The sequence below is a fragment of the Daktulosphaira vitifoliae genome, unplaced genomic scaffold (assembly GCF_025091365.1).
Source record: "Daktulosphaira vitifoliae isolate Bord-2020 unplaced genomic scaffold, ASM2509136v1 Scaffold_4, whole genome shotgun sequence".
Lineage (NCBI taxonomy): Eukaryota > Metazoa > Arthropoda > Insecta > Hemiptera > Phylloxeridae > Daktulosphaira > Daktulosphaira vitifoliae.
Window position 1 is genome coordinate 41,814,788 of NW_026099575.1, and position 16,340 is coordinate 41,831,127.

A 16,340-nucleotide genomic window follows, 5' to 3' on the forward strand; every position below is an offset into this window, starting at 1 on the left:
TATTATTTTACGGTATTAAACATTGAAATACGTATTGAGAAAAGGACAGAAGAAAACGCTAACTTTTCAATGTACTTTTGAATGAGAGTGTTAAATAATAATTGCCTTATCTAATTTCTTATCATGGTATTATTGCCAAGTTTGTAATGTAAACACATTATCATCATATGTATACACAGTAAGCATGAAAAGATAGCGTTTTCTTCTGTCCTTTTCTCAATACGTATTTCAATGTTTAATACCGTAAAATAATACATGAAAATCCAAAATTTTCACAAACTTCAAAACGCTACAGAATATTTACTACTCAATATTAATAAGATATTTTTTTACTAAAATTTTTCTTAAATTCTACTCTACAAAATAGCTATCTTAGATTTTTTTTTTACATTTTATTTAANAAAATAGCTATCTTAGATTTCTTTTTTATATTTTAATTATAATTTAAAAATAATTAATATTTTTAATAAAATGTAAAAAAATTAATTATTGAGATATAGTTATAAACCTTACGTATAACTGTTATTTAAAAAAAAATCAATTAAAAATATTAATTGGATCAAAAGTTATTTAAGTTGTCAGTGAGTGGTGGGCCACCCTGTATATCTTAAATTAAAGCTACTGTAATATACTTTATTATGGAAAAAAAAAATTTCTGACTTTATTTTATCTTCACGGTGAAAATCGCTACCAAATGCTATTTTTGTGTGAATATTCTCGATTTTGTATTTTACATTTTTAACTTTATTATGCTATAATTTTTTGAAAGATGTATGGATCAATATAATTTTTTTATGAGAAATAATATTTTTTAATAATCCCTTTTTCATTTTACATACTTAATCTTAATCAGTATATTAATAAGGAACTAGAAGATCATGTAGCTTTTGGAATAATACACCAATTTTTTAAAATTAAACACTATCTAAAGATTTGTAACGAAGCGTTTTTTTTTTTATAGTGATTTTAATTACTGTCAGATATCATTATACTTGATCCAACTATGCCACGTCACCACTGTGCCGCGACCCCTCTGTGCTGGATTTTTTTTTTATATATATTTTTTTCTCGCTAATTTTAACGGGTAAATTTGTATCATGTAAATTTTTTTTGTATATTGGTCGGCTAAACCTGTTTTGAGCCAGAATTTTTTTTTTTTTTTAGTAAGCCGTGCCATAAGCAAGTGGCGAATTTTTTTTTTTTTAATTTTTTGTATGTGTCCCGATTTTTTTTTTATATTATTTAATAAGGCAGGTCCCTCAACATGACAGGCGTGTTACAATACCACCTGTCATGGTATATATATTTGTTTGTGATTTTTTTTATATATAGATATCACTCTTTATAATTGATATTAAGAATAATAAATAATTTAAATATATTTTTTTGTGGGGATCCCATTAGAATTAGTTCTTTACATAACACTAGTATACACTTCTCTACTGTGTAATATTATAGGCACTAATTAAAAAGAAAAATTAACGTAGAATGTAATCATTATTTATTTATTATTTTTATTTTATAAGCCCTTTATCTGAAACACAAGTTTTGAAATAAATTTTTAAATTAAAAATTCATTATATAAATCTTAATTTTATAAAATTTACGGAGTTCATTATAAAATTTTTCGAAATTTTATTATACTATAATGTTATGGCTGATAGTATTGCATAGAATAGGTATATTTTTTTAGATTCCTTACGCAGCCATAAAAACCAATGTTTGCTATAAAAAAAACATTTTTATTACTTTTAGGCAGTATTATGTTTAAGCAGAACTCTATCCCCAATACATGAAGACCATGTTATTAACGCCAAATTGAAAATGTTCAATTGTTTACTTATAGCTAAAGGAATGGAAAAAAAAGGTAAAATGTAAATACCATTTGAAACTATTAGAAATATCTATAAATGTGATAGAAATTATAAATACAAAATGAGAGTAATACAATTTATGAAAATCAAAAACAAATTGATGAAATTTAGTCTATATGTATTGTAATTAATATAAGTACTTAAAAACAACTATTCATAAGACGACTAATTGTTTTGTGTATAAAAACTGAGAATAATCATTAAATTTTGTCATAAATTGTTTAAATATAAACGAATCAATATAATTATTTTTATATAAACACAATAGTTATGTCCCTTTTGTTTAATATAAGTTTGTTAAAAATCTGACCCTTTACCTGCCCACGGGGGAGATTCCAAATAGGAATTTTATGGATGTAAGTTAACATTTTTAACGTTTTAACCTTTAAATTGTTCCAGTATTTTTGGAACACTTTTAAAAATATGTAAAATTATAACTTATATTACATACTATAAGTTAGAAAAAAATGTGTTCCGACAACTTATCTTTTATAAATAAACGTCTCTTTAAGTTAAAAAAAATGTTATTTTGTTAAAAAAAATCACCGTTATTTGTGTAACCGTTACTTGAAACTTTTATTTAAATTCTTTTTTTAGTTCCTTATATTTATATTTTAGTTCAAACGGTATAGTTATACACGTGGGTGGAGAAGTAAATACCTTATATAATCCCCCTCACAAAAAAAGTATTTAAAAAATTATTTCAGTATTAATTATAAATATTTTACAGCTTCTAATGTCAATTCAATAAGTATATTTATTGGAAGTAGTTGCCTTTTACAAAAATAATATTATAGCTATCAATGACTTATGATAAATTTAGGTAACGAGTTATAGACGATTTTTTTAGTAGCCACTGTTATCCACTTGATTCCTATTAAAATAATAATTATGTTAATAAAATCCCTTTTCGTATTTTTTAATTTCACATACTTCTCGATTTATCAAATATAATAACTTTTTCAATTCATCCTTTAACCTTATAAAGGTGTCATCTTTAGTATTTTAAATATAAATATACATATTTAACTTATTTAGTTACATATTTAGCATATAAAACAAAAAATGGTCTAATTAAGAAAAAGGCCAATTCCATTATACCTATTATTTCGGAATTTATAACTATTTTAAAATATAGATTGGAGGTGAAGAGTGGGTTATGTAATATCTATCATTATTTTGATAAAGTAATTATAAATATAATATATATAATTTATTTTTTAGCTTCGATGCGGAGCTGAGAAGGTATTAATTTTATTATGGTGTGTTTTTTTTTATTAATGTTTTTTTTTGTGTGTCTGTTACCACTGTTTCTCAGCTTTCACCGAACCGATTACTATCAACGATATGTCAAAAGATCACAAATCGTATCTAGTCGAAGACATTACCCTCAAAAATTGAAAAAATTTCCCTCGTTCCCCGTAAATGGCGGAAACCTCAAAAAAAATTACAAATTTAAAATTTTTTCAATTTTTTCAATTTTTTTCTTAAAACTGCCATAACTATTTCAAAAATGAACAAATCAATATACTTTTTTTTTTTATAGATGCATGCTACTATCATGCACTATTCTACTATCATTTGGGATATTTTTTATAAATCTGACCGTTTACCTGCCTACAAGGGGAATTCAAAATAACAAATTTTTGACAAAAAATTAACTTTTTCAACTTAACTTTTGAAAGTGTTTCGGAAAGTCTGACACTCTTATATATATCTTAAATTAAAGCTAATGTAATTTACTTTATTATGAAAAAAAAAAAATTCGGACTTTATTTTGTCTTCACGGTGAAAATGGCTACCGAATGATATTTTTGTGTGAAAATTCTCAATTTTGTATTTCACATTTTTATTTTTATTATGCTATAACTTATTGAAAAGTGTATGGATCAACACAATTTTTTTATGAGAAATATTTTTTTAATCTTCCCTTTTTCATTCGACATACTTTATCCTAATCAGGATATTAATAAAGAAATAGCAGATCATGTAGCTTTTGGAATAATCCACCAGTTTTTTTAAATTAAACACTATCTAAAGATTTGAATCGAAGCGTTTTATTTTGATAGTGATTTTAATCACTGTCAGATATCATTATACTTGATCCAACTATGCCACGTCACCACTGAGCGGCGACCCCCTTGTACTACCGTTTTTTTTACTTAAGACTGCCATAACTTTTTCAAACATGAACAAATCAATATAATTTTTTTTAATAGATGTATGATGTATTTACTACTCATTTGGTATATTTTTTTATAAATTTAACCCTTTATTTGCCCACAGGGGGGATTTAAAATGACAACTTTTTCACAGAAAATTTACTTTTTCAATTTAAATTTTGAAAATGTTCCGGAAAGTCTGACACTTTTATATATATCTTAAATTAAAGCTAATGTAATGTACTTTATTATGGAAAAAAAAAATTTCGGACTTTATTTTTTCTTCACGGTGAAAATGGCTACCGAATACTATTTTTGTGTGAAAATTCTCTATTTTATTTTTTACCAGTTAAGGTTAACTGGTCGTAGCTCTTTCAGTCATAGTGTAGGTTATTGAACATGTTTCATTCTAATTAACCAAAAATGCAAAATATAAGTGGTAGTTTGTTTTTGCTATTCGGAAATACGATATCAAAAGTCGCGAGAATACGCGCTATGCGTTCGCGTATGAACGTCAACAATGCCGGTCATTTGTATTATTATTGTTATTGCTATGATAGTGTTGTAGTATTTACCTATGACACTTAATTGTATGTGGGAATGCGATTACCACGATGGTAATCGTAATCTTTATGATCGTGACGAACAGAAATAATAATACAAACGGTTTTATGGGACCCGGTTGTTAAATGCAAGGATCGCTGTGATATGATAGTACGTTTGATTACCCCACTTGCCTAGCGGTTTTATCAAAACAATTAAACGAGTGCATTCGCTGCACTCAACAACTCAACTCAAGGTTGTAAGTGCGCGTGTGTATATAGATACAATAATCCCCAGAAATCCACTTGTACCGTGTAAAAATACACAGAAGGTGGGAATCTACTATTCGCACAGTGGATAGTATCTATAGACCGGGTGGGAAATTCACTGCTGTCACCAGTGAATTGTGTGATTGAAATAATTTGGAGAAAAGAGAATGTGAAGGAAACCTAGCTGTCTCATTTGAAAAATAAAAATCAAATCAGCAAATTGTTTTCTTACCTTAATCCAATGTAAGGCCGGTTGAGATCCTTTCCGGGGAGCCAGTTGATACGACTTACGTCGCAAAAATGTGGTCGACACTGGTTTTGAGGGTAAGGACCCGTGAGCCGTTTATTGATGAGCAACAACAGGTTATTTTAACAAATATAAAACAAACCGAAAAGATGAACACAATAATAATAATCTTCGCATAATATCGCGGCATTTTCGTTAGTGTCAAAGACGCGAGATCCGGCGTGATCCTCGGGCGTCAAAAGGTTAGCAGCGTTGATGGCGACGGAGCTTGGATGCGGATCGGTTCGTCGACGTTGTCACTTTAACAATGGGTAGAAGACTCTCGTATCATTTGCGGCGGGTCGTCTTCGACCGTGCGGCACTTGCTGATCATTGCACTGTGGTGTATGGCACACGGTGTTGGTCAGTCAGATACTCCCAATAGGGCGACGGCTGATAAAATGGTGGCTCGAGTCGCTGGGCGTCGTGTATAACGAAGCGACGCGCGGCTGTGTCAAACCTTCTTCTTTGGGGGAGGCCGCGATAGCACTTAATGGGCTGATAAAAACGAAAAAACCCAGCACAGGGGGGTCGTGGCACAGTGGTGACGTGGCATAGTTGGATCAAGTATAATGATATCTGACAGTGATTAAAAACGCTTCGATGCAAATCTTTAGATAGTGTTTAATTTTAAAAAATTGGTGGATTATTCCAAAAGCTAGTTCCTTATTAATATCCTGATTAAGATTATGTCGAATAAAAAAGGTATTATTAAAACATATTATTTCTCATAAAAAAATTATGTTGATCCATCTACTTTTCAATAAGTTATAGTATTATAAAGTTAAAAATGAAAAAAATAAAATTGAGAATTTTCACACAATAATAGCATTCGGTAGCCATTTTCACTGTGAAGACAAAATAAAGTCTGGAATTTTTTTTTTTTCAAAATAAAGTAAATTACATTAGCTTTAATTTAAGATATATATAAAAGTGTCAGAATTTCCGGAACATTTTCAAAAGTTAAGTTGAAAAAGTTAATTTTTTGTGAAAAAGTTATCATTTTAAATCCCCCCCTGTGGGCTGGTTAAGTGTCAGATTTACAAAAAATATATACCAAATGATAGACAAAGACATCAAATATCTATGAAAAAAAAATTTATATTGATATGTTCATTTTTAAAAAAGTTATGGCAGTTTTTAGTGAAAAAAGTTGAAAAAATTTCGAAAATTAGCGATTTTTAAATTTGTAATTTTTTTGGAGGTTTCCCCCATTTACGGGGAACGAGGGATTTTTTTCAATTTTTGAGGTTAATGTCTTCGACTAGATACAATTTTTGATCTTTTGATGTATCATTGAAAGAAATCGGTTCGGTGAGAGCTGAGGAAAAGTGGTAACAGACACAAAAAAAAAAAATAAATAAACACATGTTAGTAAAACCAATACCTTCTCAGCTTCGCATCGAAGCTAAAAAAACATATTATATGGAATCTGTTAAGACACTAATTTTATTAGAAACATTTGAGAATTTTTAATTTTTGTAGCCAAAAAAATATTAGTTTCAAAAACTCTACAATAATTTGTAGTTAAATCAGTCTATTTTTCGTCCCACCATGGATAAATTATTTATACTTATTTATAATTTTTTCAAATAGGAATCTTTATTTTTAACTTTATAATATGATAGAAAAAAACAACATTGTTCTTACAATTTTTTTAATCCTAACATATGTTTTTGTTACATATTTATTTAAAGATTTGGATGTCAAGTAAAAATTCATCATTGATTTTGTTCTACCGGTGGTAGTTCCATCCGGTATTATTGCTGCCACAGTAACGGCAATAATATGTTATGATAGGCTATAAGTTATTTATTACGATAATTATCAAGGTTAGGAAGGCTAGTTGTGCACCGCACTAGAATTTTACCTTAGAACATTTTACCTTAAGTTTTAATTTCTATTATTGAAGCGGTGTGGAGTAACCTGAAAGTGGCTAACCGCACATTCAATAAGTAAAAAAAGTAGACAATAATTAAATAAAATATAACAACATATATATGAAATTTCTCAAAGAGTATCTTAAAATTAAGGGGTAACGGGGGCCTTAAATACTAATGGCTGATGAAGCGACATAAAACAAAATAGTTGAACTTAATAAAAACGAATTGTAAATAACATTAAATATAATATAAAACAACTGAAAAGATGAAGTTGTCGATAGTGATGAGTAGACTATATGAGTTCTTGTGGTAATGGTGTCGAACATTTGAATATCACGAGTCAGAATTTAGATCCAGGCACATAATGGTAGATGAAAACAGACGGCGAAAAAGTGACTAAGGCAATGTAGCTATTTAGTGATGGTCAGGGCCCAATCACTAGAGGAGTACAAGGACACGAGAATTTTGAGCACAAGGGTGCAATTAATAAATAATAAAAGTTATGACGTACAATGCCTGTACAATTTACCATTCAAGCGAAGGGGCAAACTACAAAAAAATATGTCACATAAAATAGACAATATACAGCCATCGATTAGCCATACAGGATGGGCAAGGGGGTGAGTAAAACAAAGACGCTAGAGATCAGCTGTCACACGATATAATATGATAAACGGTGTTTGTGACAACTGGTCCACTAGTTCTTTTCTAAAGGCGTTCTTTACTAAACAATAGGGATTCTCATATAGGATATTTAAATAAAGAAGAAAAAAATTAAATGTTAAATTTAATTATATGTTAGTATTAGTGAGTATAAATTATATGTCTTAATTAAAAAAAATTCTGTGAATTTTAGAATATGAGAATATCCCTGATGAATTACATAAAATATTAGATCATTTTATTCAAATGATTAATATAAATAAATGGAATTTCAAGAAATACTCTAAAGAGTTTTATGAATACATTAAAACAACAGATTTATATGAGGAAGGTACTAAAGCAATATTAAAAAAATATATAAAACAATGTCTTAAGCAATTTTACTATGATGTATCTACTACTGAGGTAAATAAAGTTAAAATAATTATTAAAATTAACAAAATTTTAAAATCGTGTGAATCGATATTATAAGAATTTATTTTTTAAGGTATACAAACATTTAATATTGATACATATTTGAAATTTTTTGAAATAAAAAATCTTCGTTACATCTTGACATTACTGAAGATTAAAAAACTTATATTCTTTATTTACTATATAACAGTGAAATTTTATTTTTGTCCTCCTGCATAATTTCGAAAAATCGAGTTATGTGGTTTTGATACAGCGACCATGATATCCACAGCTTACACATTTTTTCAATCTATATTATAATATTTATTAATTTTCTTATAAAAATATGACGGTTACAAAATAAAATTTGAGAAATTACCTACTCATTACGAGATTTCTAACATTTAAAGTTATTGAATAGTGTGGACGAGTACATAATGTCCTCATTATTAATTCTCGAATCTTATTATATAATAGAACAAGGAAAAAAACGCTTTTCTAGAAAAATTACGTGCCGTATTGGTTTTTCAACGAAAGTACTCAGTCACCAGACTCTAGAAAAATTATTGGCGAAGGTCGAAAAATTTTTGCCGTTCGCCCGCGAGCGTTTTAAAATTTTGACTGTTTTCGAGAAAAACGCTCGCTGACGCCAGCGTTTCACAAGCGGTTTGAAATTTTCATCAGACCCGCCAAATGACATTCCTGAGATATGATAAAAAAATCAATTCAATCCGTTCATTTTTCACCGTTTTACGAGATTTTTTTTTTTTTTAAGTCCACACGCATGGTTTCAATATGCGCAGTGATTCATTTCTGCTCATACTTTTATTATGAATCTTAATTATGTGGTGAAATATGTATTTTTATTAGGACACTATTTTGCATTTGCACATAGCACTATATTTTTTATATATAATAATTAATAAGTTTGTACTTTCATCATCAGAACAGTACATTATTAATAAACTTTTTTTCTCATATATGATGTATGAGTCTATGAGTTTATTATTTAAATCGGGATTCATCCTACGTTAAATCGCAGTTACCAATAATTTTATCAAAATTAAATTTTTTACATATTCTCACGTATAATAACCTGCTGAATTTTTTTTAATTATTACTATAATATAAACAAAATTATTATAATTAGATTATTAATAATTTTTGTGTATAATAAGGGTGTATTTAAGAGAGATATGGGCCCCCCTTGAACCAGCGCTATCAATATTTTTTTAGTCAACTTCTAATAAATAAGGACCTAATGTCTTTTTTTTCATCATTACTTTAATTTTTAGCAAAAAAATTTCTATAACATGTTTATCAANCATCAGAACAGTACATTATTAATAAACTTTTTTTCTCATATATGATGTATGAGTCTATGAGTTTATTATTTAAATCGGGATTCATCCTACGTTAAATCGCAGTTACCAATAATTTTATCAAAATTAAATTTTTTACATATTCTCACGTATAATAACCTGCTGAATTTTTTTTAATTATTACTATAATATAAACAAAATTATTATAATTAGATTATTAATAATTTTTGTGTATAATAGGGGTGTATTTAAGAGAGATATGGGCCCCCCTTGAACCAGCGCTATCAATATTTTTTTAGTCAAATTCTAATAAATAAGGACCTAATGTCTTTTTTTTCATCATTACTTTAATTTTTAGCAAAAAAATTTCTATAACATGTTTATCAAATTAAAAAATATTAAATACCCTCCTAAAATAATTTTTGAATAGGTCTAAAGGGAATACCTCATTAACAAATGTCAATATTATACCCAATACGTTTTACCATATTCTCTTTTTGAATTTTCCTGATTTTAATAATAACATTTTTAATATATTTTTATTACACCGATTCTAATGTATAATTTTTTCTGCAAAACACTTATCGTGCCCGGCGTAGCCGGGTACTCCTACCGGTATCTGTGAATTACTTATGATGACGGCCCGAAGAGGCTTTCGCGCCGAAGGCGCGTAATGCTCGTAGGGATCCGGGTCTGGTGCGGAGCCTAGTATTTAATATAGTCTCAAGTTCTAATTATTGATAGTNCCGGGTACTCCTACCGGTATCTGTGAATTACTTATGATGACGGCCCGAAGAGGCTTACGCGCCGAAGGCTCGTAATGCTCGTAGGGATCCGGGTCTGGTGCGGAGCCTAGTATTTAATATAGTCTCAAGTTCTAATTTTTTTTTAATGAGTGATCAATCATAAGGTAATTAAAAAAAACTATATAAATACCATTATTGGCCCATCTACAATCTCTAGTAATTACGGGTTGAACTTTTCTTTATCGACCAGAACATTTTCATCATTTAATTTTAAATAAACATACACTTTTTATAATTAAATCATGTTTAATATTGATCCTTTTAAATTTCAGGCTGGTGAGACCTCGCAACAGTCAAAATGTTGCACAAATTTGTAAAAATTCAAATGTATCATATTTGTAATTTGAAAATATTGGTAGTGAAGCGGGATTATTAATCGTAATAAATCGAACGCTCACTTAAATTTATTTGTTGATATTTTTTTTAATTTGTTTTATTAATGTAATAAATATTAACTTTAAAATAATTATGAAAATATGAAATGACAATATTTCAATACAGGTATGACTTAGAGCTTGTCGCTGATGGTTCAGCGGTGGAACGTACACTGAACAGACCTATATTACAAAATACACCGCTGACCAGATAAACAAGACAAAAATACAACATTATATTGTGACCCGCACTAACAAATATATTAATAATTTATGTATAAAGTATATAATTTTTTATTACACAATTATTATTAAAATTAATTAATTAAAATTATTGAAACTATAATATACAAACATGATCAAATTCAGAAATAAACATAAAATTAAATAAATAATTAATAATAAACATCAAATTTTTTATATAAACAATTTTTTTTTCCTTTCATGATTACTATAATTTGGAGGTGTGTAACTTTTTCCATGAAAATGATATATAGGTTTGAATGAGAGTGATAAGTAATAATTTCCTTATCTAATATTTTATCATGGTATTAATGCCAAGTTTGTAATGTATACACATTATGATCATATGTATACACAGTAATATTTTTAGTTGATTTTTTTTTAAATAACAGTTATACGTAAGGTTTATAACTATATCTCAATAATTAATTTTTTTACATTTTATTAAAAATATTAATTATTTTTAAATTATAATTAAAATATAAAAAAGAAATCTAAGATAGCTATTTTGTAGAGTAGAATTTAAGAAAAATTTTAGTAAAAAAATATCTTATTAATATTGAGTAGTAAATATTCTGTAGCGTTTTGAAGTTTGTGAAAATTTTGGATTTTCATGTATTATTTTACGGTATTAAACATTGAAATACGTATTGAGAAAAGGACAGAAGAAAACGCTATCTTTTCATGCTTACTGTGTATACATATGATGATAATGTGTTTACATTACAAACTTGGCAATAATACCATGATAAGAAATTAGATAAGGCAATTATTATTTAACACTCTCATTCAAAAGTACATTGAAAAGTTAGCGTTTTCTTCTGTCCTTTTCTCAATACGTATTTCAATGTTTAATACCGTAAAATAATACATGAAAATCCAAAATTTTCACAAACTTCAAAACGCTACAGAATATTTACTACTCAATATTAATAAGATATTTTTTTACTAAAATTTTTCTTAAATTCTACTCTACAAAATAGCTATCTTAGATTTTTTTTTTACATTTTATTTAAAATTTAAAAATAATTAATAAAATGTAAAAAAATTAATTATTGAGATATAGCTATAGACCTAACGTATAACTATTATTTAAAAAAAAAATATTAATTGGATCAAAAGTTATTTAAGTTGTCAGTGAGTGGTGGGCCACCCTGTATATTTATTTATTTACCCTAATCATTCTTCTTGATCTTCAACTGGGAGTGACATAATAATCGACATGCTCTTTTGACAACCATCATGATTTGTCTTAACAGTTGCACTTCTGGCTATATTATCTTTGCCTGAAAACAATTCAGTAATTCGTCCGAGTCTCCATTCCAATGGTGGTAGATTAGTTTCTTTTATTAAGACAAGTACGCCAACAGCTGGTATGAAGCCGGCTGAGGTATGCCACCTAAATTTCGATTGCAATGTTGACAAGTATTCAGTTCGCCAACATTCCCAAACTTGTTGTACCAATTGTGTGACTTTTTGCCATCGCTTTAATCGCCCAGGTGTGATGTTCATAACGTCTGGATCTGGGATATCAATTAATAATCGACCGATGAGAAAGTGAGCTGGAGTTAGTGCACTGCGATCTGAAGGATCCGTAGATAATGGTATCAAGAGTCGTGAGTTTAAAATGTAAAAAAATTTATTATTGAGATATAGCTATAGACCTAACGTATAACTATTATTTAAAAAAAAAAATCAACTAAAAATATTAACTGGATCAAAAGTTATTTAAGTTATCAGTGAGTGGTGGGCCACCCTGTATATTCAAATATTTAATATTCTTTATTTTATTAATATCACAAAAATTCATTAGTTTCAATAAATAGAATGAGGGAAATCCTAGAATGTCTTTTCCTCTCAAAAAGATTAAAAATGTGTTTGTGACCTATATTAAATAATCATTTCAATTACAAAAAAATTGGAGAAAAATTCGAATTTTACAATTACATAATCTTTTTCAATAAAATTAATAGTGTCAAATTTTAATCTTGATATGCTAGGTCTTAGTTATACTGAATTTTTACTGTTTTAAAATAATGTTTTGGTCACAAAACACAGAGAAAATAATTTTTATACAAATCACTTTATCCAATTCTTAACTTAACTTAAATTAATGAATAATAAAAATGATTTAATTATTTAACTGTAAGTACAACAATGATTTGTATACACATAATTTCTATCATGATCAAAAGAAACTGCGTTTTTAAAATTATAAACATCGATTTAACTTACAATAAGGCATAAGCACATGAAAAGGAAATGCATTATTTTTAACTGGAATATACCTAGAAATAAATGTGTTAAAATTAACATAGTTGAAGCATTAACTAATTTTGTAATTTTCATTTGACTTTTTTTATTTTTGTGAGCTAATCGCTTAAATTGTATATGTGTGTAAAGTTTTGTCCATTTAGTCCGTTGAATTAGTACTTGGGGAAATCTCAAATTAATTTTCCGAGGGTGCTACAAATTATTATAAAGGAAATAATTTACATTTTTTCACTACTTAAATCATTATACTATATATGTTGTAAGAGATAAACGTATACAGCATATATAGTATTGTATTGTGAAACGTTTTATCAATTTTTGCTTATATGATGTTGATATACATTGATTGTTCAGGAATGTTTATATTCTATATATTACCTAAAAAGTTGTTGAATGTAATACTATGGTTAGCTATCAAGATTTACAATGATCTAATGAATGGTTAGTGGGTGGTAAATATAAATTACTTTATTAAAATTATCCAAAAATAGAACAAAAGTAAAAAATATAATCATATAAGAGAAAGACAATAATACATTAGTTTAATGCTCGACCTAGAGCAGTTCTATTTGTATAGTATTAAATAAACCTAAAATTTAGAGCCCCATCCCTCCTTAAACTACCCAAAGTATAAAAATTCCCTAAAAACTTTTATTGGAAATAATGGCGTATGTTTTGAACGAACTGTAATGGTTATAATAAATAGAATAAAATAAAATTATAAAAATAATTATTAAAAAATTAAGTTACCCGATTGACAAATAAATTTTGAAAATTTTATTTTACAGATAAAACATATACAACAAATTCACTTGCACTTATACTTTGTAAAAAATTTTCTAGCTTATCTGTTAATTATTTATACTACTAAATTATAACGCTATTACGTCATACCCTTCATTGAACATGTACATATGAATTAAATATATTTAAAAATCTGTAATATTTATGCCATTAATTTAAGAAACTTTACTGAAATTTTGTATTTTGAGATTAGTTAAATAATTGTTTCCGCTCATTAGTGTCAATATTAAAATAATTTCAAATGGGATTTTTAATATGTCTTGATATTTATTTTTGTAAAATATTCACAAATATTTTATAAAAATTTATATTCCTATTTTTTTATTTAAATTTTGTAATAAATCAATTAATTTAAATTATTTTAGTCTAATATGATACAAAATTCATAGAATAAAATATATCTGAAAATTGTTTGTGGTTATTAGGTCATAAATTGTTAACAATGCTTTTTGTAATAAAAAGTTTCAAAAATGGCACGATTAAGTGGTCAACTTTGGGTAGTTATACAGGGTGATTTTTTTATCATAACTCACTCAATTACTTGCAGAATAATAATAATTTACAAAAACATTTTAGTAGGGTAATTTGGAGAGAGCTGGTCCCCCCCCGCCTCACCCACTAACCATCCTATCGTTGGAGGAAGTGTAAGGGGGGATTAAATCTAACGTAAACTAACCTAATATAATGGTGGAGGAGAACGATGAAACCCAACGTAAACTAACCTAATGGAATGGGAGGGGGAACGACGAAACCTTATGTAAACTAACCTGATGCGGGGGGAGGGAGAGGATGAAACCCAACGTTTTCTAAGAATTTTATCATCGACTAGCAGACGCTTAGGTAAACATATGTCTGACATCAAAGGTATCATAATATTATATCGCTAATGAGTGTCTGTAATTTTACGGGAAAAAATTGTGACGCTGTCTTTGTATTATTAAATGTACAAATCATTTCTAAGAATTTTATTGTCGACTATCAGGCGCTTAGGTAAGCATATTTCCAACATCGAATGTACAAATAATTTCTAAGAATTTTATCATCGACTACCAGACGCTTAGGTAAGCATATTTCCGACATCAATGGTATAAATATTGTATAATTATCATAAGCGTCTGTAATTTTATATGTGAACAATTGCGTCGCTGTCTGTGTGTTATTAATATTAAATGTACAAATCATTTCTAAGAATTTTATTGTCGGCTATCAGACTCTTAGGTGATCATGTTTCCAACATCAAATGTACCACTGTACAGTAACGATCACTGTCGTTTGCATTTTATGATAAAAATGACACCACATGGCATATTTCCAACATCAGAGGTATCATTATATTATATCGTCTGTAATTTTGTATGAGAACAATTGTGACGCTATCTGTGTAATATTATATTATATCGCTTATAAGCGTCTGTAATTTTTTGGGAAAAATTTTATATTTAATAAACTAACAATGTTTTCTAAGAATTTTATCTTCAGCTACCAGACGCTTAGGTAAGCGTATTTCCAACATCAAAGGTACCACTGTACAGTAACGATCACTCTCATATGCATTTATTTTTACATAGTATTTAATCTATCTGCTTTTGATTTATGTAATAAATAAATTAAATATAATAAGTATAAGGTGCTAAAATAAATAACACATTTTTTTTAATAGTCAAATATATATTTAAGTAATCATTAATGTTTTGAAAATAAAATCTTTTACATTATTTTTTGAAAAAAAAACAAATTATAATATTTTATGAACTTCATTAGTCATAGGATTATATTCAAACATTTTGTCGTGTACAATTAAGCAATATGCTGTAGTGTTGGTCGGAAAATTTTCATCAGATTCAAATTCTAATCTAATATCTACTGGCGCATTTTTTAATTTTTCGTTTTGCCTCGAACAGTCAATGACAATGAGTGGTGCAGTTGTCTTGAATTCTGTTTTTGTCAGCATAGGACACGCCATCTCCTTTTCATAGAACGCCTCTTGGAATTGAGTGTACATGTGATATGGTACAGCATACTTATCATTTGAAAAGTCCATTCGCAAGTTATCATAGGGGTACGATTCCGAATTCAAGTATACTTTTAGAGATGATAACGAACAATGGTCAAATCTACTACTATCTTTGTTTATTTTGTTTTTTCTATCCACTTGAAAAGCTACAATAACAAATCTCGGGCTCTCAGTCTGCGATGAAGTTTTCACAGTCCAGGCTTGTCTTTTACTATTTGGTAGGCCGAGATTTTCATATAGATCCTAACTTCGAAATGCTATTTGAAGCGGTGTTGAGGTTTCCAGGATTTTGAGCATGTCTAACCGCATGGCATCCGACACACTTACATGCGGAACTTTCCATATAACTTTGCTCAAAATAATTTTACAACTTGATAAATTTTCATTTGTCGAGTAAATACAGTTTAAATCTGTACCACTCCGTTGCAAT

The 16,340-nt window shown here is 27.9% G+C and overlaps 1 protein-coding gene across 1 annotated transcript in view; it reads right to left on the reverse strand.

The window, feature by feature from the left end:
• LOC126905664 (uncharacterized) overlaps positions 1 to 13,879 on the reverse strand; it is a 32,145-nt gene extending 18,266 nt beyond the window's left edge. The window contains exon 1 of the mRNA XM_050685600.1: positions 13,843 to 13,879. The gene's annotated coding sequence lies outside the window, so the exon portion shown is untranslated. The remainder of the gene's footprint in view (positions 1 to 13,842) is intronic.
• Positions 13,880 to 16,340: the final 2,461 nt, after the last annotated feature.